Raw genomic sequence first — 13,466 nt, 5'->3', positions numbered from 1 at the left:
ACCATATATTATCTGGTTCAGTGTAAAAGGTTCTAGGCCTCATTTGGCCTATTGATAAGTATGTGTACAAAATGTGATAAGAAGTTACTAAAAAACAGAGATAGATATTGATGGTGAGTTCAGCCAGAAAGTGTGTATAGTGGTGACTTTTAAAATGTAATAACCGCAGGTTTTATTGTAATAACTACTATTTTAAAACAAATGGACCGTGCGTTGTATATTTATTATTAAACATTTATGACCAACAAGTTACAGTCATTTGTCACAAAAACTCCTGTCCACATATTTATCCGCATACACATCTCACTTGCTCTTAGGAGACTCTAGTAGCTTTGGCGATCCTTGTTTTGTTGTTGCTAGAAAAAATGTGAGACCAAAACTATAACTTAACGTAGCAATTTTGTTTCAGATAACAGTCAAGTACTAATTCAGAGCGTCTTCTCACGCAATATTTACATGGAGAAGATTTTGACTTCATGGCTTTTAACATAAGGATAAAATGCGTAATACATCAGAATTTATCTCACAGAAACAAATAAACTAACAAAGAAAAAGACTGGATGGTATAAAACACAGTTTCTAATTGTCTGTCAAGAAGTTTAGGTAATTTGGTAAAAACCACTGGAATGTATATCTCACATAGTCACCAAGCGGGGTAATAGTCGAAGGAATATTTCACATATAAACACAACAAAACAGAACCTATTCAGTAGAGTCACCACGTGGGGTAATAGTCGAAGGAATATTTCACATGTAAACACAACAATACACAACCTATTCGGTAGTCATGAGGGGGATAATAGTTAAAGCAGTATTACACATAAACAAACACGTACAATCAAAGAGGAAACACTGGTCATTGAAGATAATCTTGTAGTTTAAGGATAAATCCCTCTTTAATCTTCTTTCTTCAACTCTCAGTACAGCTTTTCTTTTGATCGTAGTTATCAAACACTGTTCGTAGTCAAGTGTAGATTTCACAAAGTGAAACATGACGTCATAACTGAAACTTGTCCAAATTTGAAACGTTGTGATACAATTAGATGCAATTTCAAAGTATATTTGTATGAACTATAATTATATTTATGACAATTATAATTGGTATTTATTAGGTTAGGTTAGATTCATTGTTGTTTAATTAGACAAACTTGGTACCAATAAGCTTCATGACGTCATACGTCCACATGACGTCATGTTTTGTTTTGTTTCATTTCGTTCTGGCTTTGTAATTTGTTACTTGGTGTAAAAACGTCTGTTAAAAATTGTAAAAATAATAGGTTATCCTTTTCCTTCAGAAAAATATATTATTCTAATGGTCTAGCCTTTTTTCCACAAATCTTTATTTCTGACTTCGTTATGGCAGCACTGATCCAAGGTCAGCATGTCATTGTATGATGATGAAACATAAGTGCTTGAACGAGTTTTCATTAAGAAGCTATTTTGTGTTTGTGAAAATACTTTTGTTTGAAGTGCAAAAGATATAAGATATAATTAATGATTAGTTGTCATTAATGATTAGTGGCTCAATATCAGTAATAAATCTTACACTAGTAAAATTCTTTCTAGGTTTAGCCCTAATAATAATTCATCAGCGTTATAGTCGCGTGCAAGCATTTCAATACAGGATGATGCATGGGGTACTGAAACAAGAAAGAAATGAAAGTATGGTGAAAGTTTTGTTCAATATGGTTTCACATGAACAGGTAATGAAGATGGACCTAATGGGTTGTGTGTTGAATATGGAACAGTATTGAGTAACAGCAGTTTGCATCCAGCTAAGTTAAAACGGCATCTAGAAACCAAACACTTCCAATTAAAAAATCCAACTTCCTAGTATTTCAAAAGAAAGTGTTTGCGATTAAATACAAGTAAAGCTACATTTCGTTCGTTTGTCCATCAGGACAACAGAGTTTCTCTTATTGCTTCATGTCTTGTTAATTACCGTATTGAAAAAGCAAATGAAACTCATACAATTGCTGAAGATTCGATAAAACCATGTGCAAAAGATTTGGTAGAGTGCAAGACTGATGAGAAATTTCTTAAAAATATTAACTCTGTGCCCCTTTCTGACAACTCGTTTTCTCGAAAAATCAAAGATATGTCAGCAAATTACTTAACGGAGTTAATAAGGCGAGTAAAAGCGAGACCAACTTTATAGCTTCAGATGGATGAATCAACAGATGTCGCAGGTTATGCGATGCTGATTGTGTTTGTTCGCTATATTCATGAAGCTAATTTTGAAAAAAGACATGCTAATTTGCAAACCTTTGCCTTCTGAAACAACAGGCGAAGAAATATTTAAACTGATCGATTTATTTATGGAAGAACATGATATCCAATGGCAGCTTTGATCAAGTATTTCAATAATGGGGCTGCAGCTATGATTGAAAAATTTTCATGCACAGTGGCACACATAAAAAAGAAAAACGCTGACATCCAGAGTATCCACTGCTGTCTTCATAGTCATGTACTTGCAACGAAACGAATGCCAGAATACTTGAAAGAGGTATTGGAGATGTCCTAAAAATAGTTAAGTTTATAAAATGAAGACCGCTCAATGTGAGGATTTTCAGTTTAGTCTTTAAGGATATGGGAAGTTTGTATAAAAATTTGCTGTTTCATACTGAAGTCCGATGGCTTTGTCGGAGCAAAGTGCTTGCTCTGTTTTACGAATTGCGTGAGGAGATAGATTTCTTTTTATCTGAATGCCATTTTGAACTTGCATACAAATTAAGAGACAAATGCTGGGTGCAGAAAGTGGCTTACCTTTAGGATGTATTTGCCTGTCTAAATGAAATGAATGTTACAATGCATGGTACCAGGGTAACGTACTTCAAAGTTCAGAGTAAAATGAAAGTGCTTCAACGTAAGCTAAACTTTGGGGTGAATGTATACTTATGAAAGAACTTGATTGCTTCGGAAATCTCTTTTTTTTTTTTAATTATGAATGAAATTTCCTTAAGTGAAGATACAAAAGTTTCAGTCTTGCAGCACGTATCTGATTTGTGTACAACTGTTGAGGAGTACTTCACCTCTAATTAAAAAAAAAAATATTGTGAATTCAAAATCCCTTTGTTGACTCTTCAAATACCAATAATTGTCCTTGAAAGAGAAAAAACAGCTTTTAGAAATTTCAACTGCGTGTGTATGTTTTTTTCTTATAGTAAAGCCATATGGGGCTATCTGCTGAGCCCACCGAGTGGAATCAAACCCCTGATTTTAGCATTGTAAATTCATAAACTTACCGCCGTACGAGCGGAGGACGAAATTTCAACTCATTACACCCTAAACTCAAAATTTCAGCAGAAAGAAATTACAAAATTTTGGATTCAAATGGCCATGGGAAACATTGAAATAAGTTACAGAGCTTTGAAAATTTTAACGCATTTTTTAACAACATATCTTTGAGAGCAAACATTTTCACTGTATACAGCTACAAAGACCAAATTTAGAAACAGGCTAAATACTGAAGATGATCTGCGCTTACAGGTAACAGCCATAACTCCAAATATTGAACTACTTTGTGAACAAAATCGAGCCAGTCGGAGCCACTAATAAATAAATAAGTACACTGTACTTTTACTGATATAACATTTTCAAGCAAAAATTTTTGAACAAGTAAGTAGAAGTAAAATATTTTCTTTAAATAGTGATATTTTAATAAATTTATATTCTAAAAGCTAGCGACCGATTGTTTCTATTTTTAGTGTATTTTTTTTTATTAATGCTCCAAAATGTTTTGTTTATTTTCTGATGTGAAACTCCGCAGGTCTGAACGTTTGGGAATTCCTTTCCTAAGGGGCCTGGCATTGTTAAGGCGTGCGCTTCGTAATCTGAGGGTCGCGGGTTCGCGCCCGAGTCGCGCCAAACATGCTCACCCTCCTAGCCGTGGGGGCGTTATAATGTGACGGTCAATCCCACTTTTCAGTAGTAAAAGAGTAGCCCAAGAGTTGGCGGTGGGTGGTGATGACTAGCTGCCTTCCCTCTAGTCTTACACTGCTAAATTAGGGACTGCTAGCACAGATAGTCCTCGAGTAGCTTTGTGCGAAATTCCAAAAAACAAACAAACAATCCTATCCTAAGATATATATATATGTATATAAAAGCTTCTGGTACAAGCAATAACATATACAGCATACAAAATTATTACGAAAGTTTTGTTTTCACATATATTTCAAAAAGTATAGTTTGATTTAGATGAAATTTGTACATATTAACTGTCATATTATCATACAAAAGTTGTGCATTTCTCATCATATTCCACTAACAAATAAGAAAGTTATAAGAGCTTCCTAAAATGTTATGAATTCCACAGTGCCAAATCATTAAGCAAGTTTCTGACAAATGAGTCTACATAACAAAAATATATCTCTGGTATAGGAAAATATCTGAATATCACATATAGAAATAATAGAAAAAGAGCTTCTGGTATTCTCACCGTTACGCCAAATATACTCGCTCTTTCAGCCGTGGGGGCATTATAATGTGAAGATCAATCCCACTGTTCGTTGATGAAATAGTAGCCCAAGAGTTGGCGGTGGGTGGTGATGACTAGCTGCCTTCCCTCTAGCCTTACACTGCTAAATTATGGACGGATATCGTAGATAGCCATCGAGTAGCGAAATTCTAAAAAAACAAACTAAAGAAATATTTATACAAGTTTGTTTTATTATTAGCTGTATAAGAACTAAGAAGTGTTGATACCAGTTTGTTCCATTATTAATTGTATAAGAACTAAGAAATATTTATACAAGTTTGTTACATTATTAGCTGTATAAGAACTAAGAAGTGTTGATACCAGTTTGTTTCATTATTAGCTGTATAAGAACTAAGAAGTATTTACACCAGTTTGTTTCATTATTAGCTGTATAAGAACTAAGAAGTGTTGATACCAGTTTGTTTCATTATTAGCTGTATAAGAACTAAGAAGTGTTTACACAAGTGTTTTATTATTAGCTGTATAAGAACTAAGAAGTGTTTACACCAGTTTGTTTCATTATTAGCTGTATAAGAACTAAGAAGTATTTACACAAGTTTGTTCCATTATTAATTGTATAAGAACTAAGAAGTGTTGATACCAGTTTGTTTCATTATTAGCTGTATAAGAACTAAGAAGTATTTACACCAGTTTGTTTCATTATTAGCTGTATAAGAACTAAGAAGTGTTTATACCAGTTTTAATATTAGCTGTATAAGAACTAAGAAGTGTTGATACCAGTTTTAATATTAGCTGTATAAGAACTAAGAAGTGTTTACACCAGTTTGTTTCATTATTAGCAGTATCATCGACTTCGGAATTTAGTTATTTTTGAAGAGTAACATTAAACAGGTGAGTGACTTTAAGTATTTTGTTTTAACATGTTTTTATATTTTAAATCATAAGTAAACGATTCTCTCTTATCTAATTATTAAAATGTTGGTACTAAATAATTTAACATTTTTTTCTTTAAAACAAGACGTTTAATAACCATTATTCCACCTTAGAATATTTTAAGTGTCTTGAAATCGATAAATTAGAATGTAACTGAAACATCCATGCACCATAGTTAATTTTAAAATTTTTCTTGATGTAATAATTTTTAAATACTTAACCAGGGGGCTGTTTTTTTTAAAAATAAAAACGCTTAAATAATATCTTCTCATCACAACACTATTTTGAATCTGAAATAAAAATAAAGTAAAAAATAGTAACTGTGATCTATTTTAATTCGTAAATTTTGTATCAGTTTTGATTTTTGGAACGTTACTTTGTTACAGTTTAGAATGTACTTGTTTTTTTTTGTTGGAATTGTACGTTAGACCATATATCTAGAGTTTGTGTTATACCTGAGATAATGTAGCTGGTGTTACATTGTGATTCTTTCCACAAGATATACCTTATTTTCCCTGTCTATACAGCTTGCTCTTTCAAATGCTTACTTTTTATTGATTTATATAAATGTTTTAGATCGCACTGGTATCTATAGCGTAGAGAAGATCCTGAACAACTATTTAATAATTAGCACCCTTTATGGTTGTTTATTTCACAGTGACCGAGTTTTGTTTTCCTATTCATTTATTTGCCTTATGAGCAAGGAATAGATATCCTAAGGAAACTGTCATAGAATATGCAATTTCAAGCTGTGACTTACAATTTTAAATTGTTTATAGTCCGAAACATACCAAAATATTCTCAAATACTGTTTTTTACGTGACCATCCTCGAATAAAAAATAATTATTTTGATTTGTTTGATAATACGTGTTTTTTTTTATTGATACATTTTTCACCTCTTCTGTTTCGTTAGTCGGCCCGACATAGCCAGATGGTTAAGGCACTCGACTCGTAATCTGAGGGTCACGAGTTCGAATCCCGATCGACATCAAACATGCTCGCCCTTTCAGCTGCGGATACGTTATAATGTGACGGTCAATCCCACTATTCATTGTTAAAAGAGTAGCCCAAGAGATGGCGGTGGGTGGTGATGACTAGTTGCTTTCCCTCTAGCCTTACACTGCTAAATTAGAAACGGCTAGCACAGATAGCCCTCGCGTAGCTTTGCGCAAAATTCAAAACAAACAAACAAATGAACAGTTCTTTAGTATCAATAGAGTGTGATGCCTAGGTTCTCGTGCATATCAGATCATATCATTATCGCTGTAAGTATAATATCATCACGTGCTTCTAATTCTACAATAAATTTGTATTTTTCCATTCCCCTTATCACATTGGTTTTCTTAGAAATTATTTTGGAAGTTGCTCCACACGTATTCCAATTTTCGGTTTTTAAGTACTTGTGTTCTGAAGATTTAGTCCCTGTAAGATAGCTTACTTCTCTTTATTACGTCTCTACAGAGAAAGTTTCCAACAGGGATATTACTAAGTTCGCCCGATAGATTGTTTATACCCAGACGTAAGTCTACTTTAGCAGATGCAATACCTCTTTGATAAAGAATAAAAATGTGGACAGACATCGCAGGGAATTAGATAACTGTGTCATGACGCACGTGAGATACATGTAACCTAAATTCTAAATCAACAAGTAATTATATTTATTTGCTATTAAGCATACAAAACTACACAGTGGCCAAGCGGATATCGAACCTCGGTTTTCTACGTTATAATTTACCAGACATACCGCAGAGTCACTTGGGGAAAGACAACAGTTAAAACTAATGCATTTATAGACATTTAAAGGTACATTAGAATGTATTTTTGTAAACTAAATTAAAATGTGTGTTTTCTTATAGCAAAATCACATCGGGCGATCTGCTGAGCCCACCGACGGCAAACGAACCCCTGATTTTAGCGTTGTAAATCCGGAGACATACCGCTGTACTAGCGTAGAGCCTAAATTAAAAGAACAGCAATTAAAGAAATTGCACTTCCCCCATCCCTTTCCGGGATTTTGAAAACTCAGAAAATCCTTCTAAGATCCATAATCATGCATCACTTCTTGTAGTGTGATGATGATTCTCAGCCATAATGTACTGATGAAATTTGATACAAATTCGATCACACTTCACAAAGTTATTAACCCCAAGTTGCAAAAATACCCTATCTTCCAACTATTAAAAAAACCCAACAACTTCGAAGTTATCCAGAATCTTGACCTGGATTTTTATGTGATCAAATTTAAGAGGGGCTGTCCCAAACTGATTTGTCAGCTTGTTTTATCTTTCTATTAGTTTTAAAGAAATACAGATACACACACACGGACCCGATTGTAATACCTTCGTCCCAGAAAGAGAAGGGTCAAGGATAACGATCTATAATTATGATATTAATAACATTATTCCTTACTTAATATCGTTAGGATATAATATTTCTAACTATCTTTCTCTAATAATTTTTAATCAAAAATCATTTTTCCAAAGCTCTTTAAAATCACTTTCTAATGAAAATCATGCGAATTAAACGAGTTTTTGTCATAGACAAGAAACTATTTAACTCTGTAATCAATGGCCTTAAGACACTGAGTACCAATGGAAAAATCGATAGATTAATCTTGGCCAGCAGTCCTTGGCATTTGACCAGAAATAATTATACAGTCTGACTCTACTAAAATAAACTGGATTAAACTTTTTTACGCCTACTTTATATTGCCCTTGAAGACTTTCATGTTTGGTTTTATTCATAGCTTCTGTAGTCAAATTTATACTTTCGTCATTGACAGTACTGCTTAAAAATTAATAAAGTATCACAGATTTAAATCGTGTATTTTTATAACTTAATATTTCTGTTTATAGGTTAGATAGCACATTTTTAGCAGCATCTATTTCTATATATTAAAAAGATTTATAGCATGTTTCACAAGAATAGTGAACATGTAGCACACTGTTAACACGATGTATTATTAAATATTACTAGGTTTATAGTATTTTTTACAAGATTACTTAACACAGCACATTGTTAACACCGTGTATTATTAGATATGAATAAGGTTTATACTTTGACAAGAATAATTGACGCATAATACACTTTTAACATCATGTATTATTTGATACTAATAAGGCTTACAGTATGTTGCACACAATTACTTAACATACAATACACTGTTTACGCAATGAATTGTTAAATATTAATAAGAGTGATGTCCATTCTTGACTTTCAACTCTAAGTGTGAGGATGGTTCATTCTACTATAAAATAAACATTTTTATTTTGTATCCATCTTACATTTGTATCTGAATAATGTATGTATAATCCCCCCTCTGGGACAGCAGTAAGTCTTTAGACTTACAACGCTAAAATAAGAGGTTCGATTCCACTCGGTGGACACAGCAGATAGCACGATGTAGCTTTGCTATTGGAAAACACATACACACTCCTGTATTGTGAAAGACCAATTTACAACAAAGTAAAAAAAAAATATTTTATTGACATAGACGGACTGTCATAGTTTTTATAATTATTATCGCACTGTACTCTGTTGAAATACGTGAATACCTTTAAGCAGTTATATAAACTAACCATTATAAATGCAACTTCTCGAAATATGCATAGATAAATATTTACAGAAAATCGGACTTTATCACTAGAAGGCGCTAATAGTTATCTGAATGATTCGCAGTTAGTTTCGCTCACAGTATCATTGGTGAGTTCAAACTATTTGTGTTGCTTCGAGCAGTTGGTCGATGTTTAGTTCTATCTCGAACTCTTCTCGTGATCAAACTCACTATTGGATAGGTTTGTGTCATTATATTGATCAATCAGACCCTAATAGATAGGATGGGACTATTATATTAACTGATCAGACTCAATAATGAATTAGGTTGTGACATTTATATTAACTAATCAAACTAACTAATGGATAGACTGGACAGGTATCACTAGGTGTCTAGAAGATTTCTAGAACGGACCCATATGTATCTTCAGAAATTTTTGACGTTTCAATTTGTCGATCATGATTTTCAATTTTTATTTTTAAAAACGCCAACTAGGAATTATGGGCACGGTCAAATAGAATATGGGAACGTGCCTATTTCTAGCGATGCCTCTGCTTTCACACCTCACTGTGAAAGGAAATAAAAATTTGATCAATATCAATTTAAAAACCGACTTCTCTATATCTGCTGATATAGAGGTATATACAGCAGTAGCGCATTTACCAGAGATAAACTAGTCTTCAGTGAATCATAAAAAATAGTGTTGTATTCAGTTTACAAATGTTTGAATCTCATCAATTACAAATATATAATTACTGCAATTTTAAAAACGCAGTGACAGAAGATGTCATTTACGTAAGATACAGCTATGGCTGACCACAGTGACTGTGTCAATACTGATTGGTGCGACAAAGCCAGTACGACCTATTAGCGTACGTTAAACATCTTGGAAGTATACCGCTTATAATTGCCGTGCAAAGTAGGGTAGTAAATACCAAAGGGTGTTAATTTAGTGTTATCTATTAGGCTAAATGTTAGTTTTAGTTACGTTACACATTTTTCGGGATTTTTTGGATATTTTTATGTTTTGATAAATATTACACAATGTATATCAGTGGTGTATCTTGGCCGACGGCTGTGAATTATTGCATTATTATTGGCATTAGTTACGCATATCTATAATAATATATAATTCTGCATAAGTAATATTTCTGATAAAATATAGATACCTCTTATGATATTAAGTAATGCCTCCATCAGTATAGTTCTACGTAATATCTCTGATGATATATATATACATATTTAATATCACCAATACTATGTTAGCATTCTTAAGTACTAACTGTAATACAAATAAAACCTATTAATTAATTATTTCTTATAATAATTACGTTTACCTTCATGTAATATTTTTTAGTAAATACATTATTATGCTCTTGTTTTTTTACAGTTTCACTTTTTATTAAAATGTAGAAAATTTGTGACTTTATTCAAGAAATGGCTCCCAAAAATGAAACATCAGAAATCGTCAGTGTAGAAAAAGGAGTGAAAATGATTACAACACCTGATGAAATGAACCAGTCGGTAAGAAAGTCAGATAAGGAGAAAGAACCAGAACGTTGGGAATGGGAAGGAAAACTGGACTTTAAGTTCTATAAACTACGCTGTCGGTCTTGGAAACGTATGGCGATTTCCATACTTGTGTTATGAAAATGGTCGAGGTATGTGTCTTGTGGTTTAATCCAACATAATATACATGAAACCTTGACCTTACTAAATGTTAAATCGATGGTTCTGATGGATTATATGTTGTTGTTTGTTATTTAGGGGCATTTTTGTTTTCCTACCTCATCTGTTTAGTCTTGTGTGCTGCTCCTCTATTCATCCTGGAAGTGGCCATTGGTCAGTACCTCAGCGTTGGTGGTATCGGGGTCTGGAATTTAGTTCCTATCTTTAAAGGTAGCTATTGTTGTTTACTTCTAGTGCCTTAGTATTTTTCACCTTTTCCGGATATATATAACTCATACTTGTGTCTCAAATATGTCAACAGTTCTTATATTATGTAATCTATACTTTCACTAGGAATTGGCTTTGCTTCAATGACCATCGTTTGTCTCTATAATATCTACCATGTGGTGATAATAGCTTGGACTTTATTCTACTTCGTGTTCTCAATGACGACACAACTGTTTTGGGAATCGTGAGGTTATTATGTTAAATGTATTTCTCTGATCCTGGTCAACTGTTTTAATTACTCATTTTTTTAGGATTAACTGTTATAAGCATCCAGACACTGGGAGACACTGAATTAAATTAAGAACAATTTAATCTGATGGTACTTTACATATGGCCAAGAGTGGCCTTGTGGTTAATGTGCCCTTAGTACTTTACATATGGCCGAGAGTGGATTTGTTGTTAACGTACCCTTAGTACTTTACATATGGCCGAGAGTGGCTTTGTTGTTAACGTGCCCTTAGTACTTTACATATGGCCGAGAGTGGCCTTGTGGTTAATGTGTCCTTAGTACTTTATATATGGCCGAGAGTGGCCTTGTTGTTAATGTGCCCTTAGTACTTTACATATGGCCGAGAGTGGCTTTGTTGTTAACGTGCCCTTAGTACTTTACATATGGCCGAGAATGGCCTTGTGGTTAATTTGCCTAACTGTTAAACCGGAGACTTTTGAGTCACGCAAAGTTATCATAAATCGCATTATACGCTTTTGTACCGTGTGTGTGTTATAAGAGTGACAGTCAGATCCCAATTTTAGAACAAGAATGATGTGTCGAGAATTGTCAGTAGATGATACTACTACTACTTTTCCTCAATTCTGTTATTTAAAAAAAAAGCCTTTTTATTACTTTGGGTGCAGTACTGAAGCAAAATACACTACATTTCGATTTAATAGCACACTACACTATAATAATGAACATTTCTACTTGATAGAACCGGTTATTACATAATTACTAATTATGCATTACACTATACTACAGCAATGTTTTGATAACTTTGAACACAATAATTATGTTTCCTGAATACTTATCACATATCTTCAGTTTTTCCTGACCTTTCTCCTCGTGAGATGAACAATTGCTTTTGTTTATATATATTTATGGTAAGTAATTTTAATCTGTTGAAAAGACAGAAGGTAGTTGTTGTACAGAGCCCATCGCATAATCTTTTACCAACGAATATATATAAATGTTATTATTACATTCATATATAAATGTTATCGTCATTATATTCAGATTTAAATGTTATTGTCATTATATTAATATACCAATGTTATCATTATTACATTCATATACGATATAAACACTAGTAAATATTAATGTTAGATGTTAAAGGTTGTTGGACAGAACCAATGGCATATTCTTTTACCAACGAATAGTGGGATTAACCGTACATTTTAATGCCCCTGACGCTAACAAACACAAACAACCAGGCTGGACAACAAATAAAACTTCCTATCTAATGTAACTGTAGTTTAGTCTTTAGTGAAAACAGTGTCATTGTTAATCAGTAACTGTCAAGCGACTTTTTTTTTTCGTTTATTTGCTATCAAGCTTTAATACTAGTTAATAATTCTTTAATCAAAACGTAACCAAACTAAATTAGTGTTACATTTAAAGAAGTGAACTCTTTGTAATCAGTATTAATTTATTGTATTAATGTTATTAGGTCTGGGTGACAGCAGGAACGCAAGTGTGTTTCACCTTTGGTATTGGTTTCGGTTCTGTCGTAACTCTTGGAAGTTACAACAAGTTTGGCCACAACTTCTTCCGGTAACAACAACAACAACAAAAAAACTCTTGAGAAATGTTTTCTTATGTGTTAATTTAATTATTTAACAATGATTCGCACAAAAATGTTCAATGTAATAATTCTCTATACTCTGTATTCGTTATTTTTTCAATGGATGTTATTCTTTGCACACATTCATTATTGTTTCTATATCTTTATTTCTAGAGACGGATATATTCTATGTATTGTTAACCCTGCTACCAGTATATTTGCTGGTACTGTGATATTTTCCGTCCTCGGTCACATGGCCTACTTGAAAGGCGACGGGACTGAAGTTGCTGACGTTGTGAAGTCCGGTTAGATAATTCAGTCTTCTTGTGCTTCAGTTGTTTATATAAACACTAAAAGCTCTGTTTCTGTACAAAATCAACGTGTAACAGAATATTTCAGAACAAACTTTATTAATATTTTCTTGAATCTTGGTTCTAAAACATTTAAAATGAAACGTCTATTGGTAAGTTACAGTGTATCAACATCTTAATATAAACTAAGTATTATCAGACAGTGACCTGCTGTGTTATTTTCAGAGTACAAACACGGTCCTTGTTCAGAAATAATCTAACATGGTGTATTTTCTTCAGGTCCAGGGTTAGCTTTCCTTGTTTATCCAGAAGTTGTTCTATAGTTGCCACCTCCCCCTTTATGGTCAATTGTGTTCTTCCTCATTCTGTTAATTCAGATAATATGTTGATGTGTGTTATTTGATAGCCAGGTGAGCATATAATATGTTGATGTGTGTTATTTGATAGCCAGGTGAGCATATAATATGTTGATGTGTGTAATTTGATGCCAGGTGAG

This window comes from Tachypleus tridentatus, chromosome 6, assembly GCF_004210375.1.
Source record: "Tachypleus tridentatus isolate NWPU-2018 chromosome 6, ASM421037v1, whole genome shotgun sequence".
Lineage (NCBI taxonomy): Eukaryota > Metazoa > Arthropoda > Merostomata > Xiphosura > Limulidae > Tachypleus > Tachypleus tridentatus.
This window is presented reverse-complemented; position numbering follows the sequence as displayed.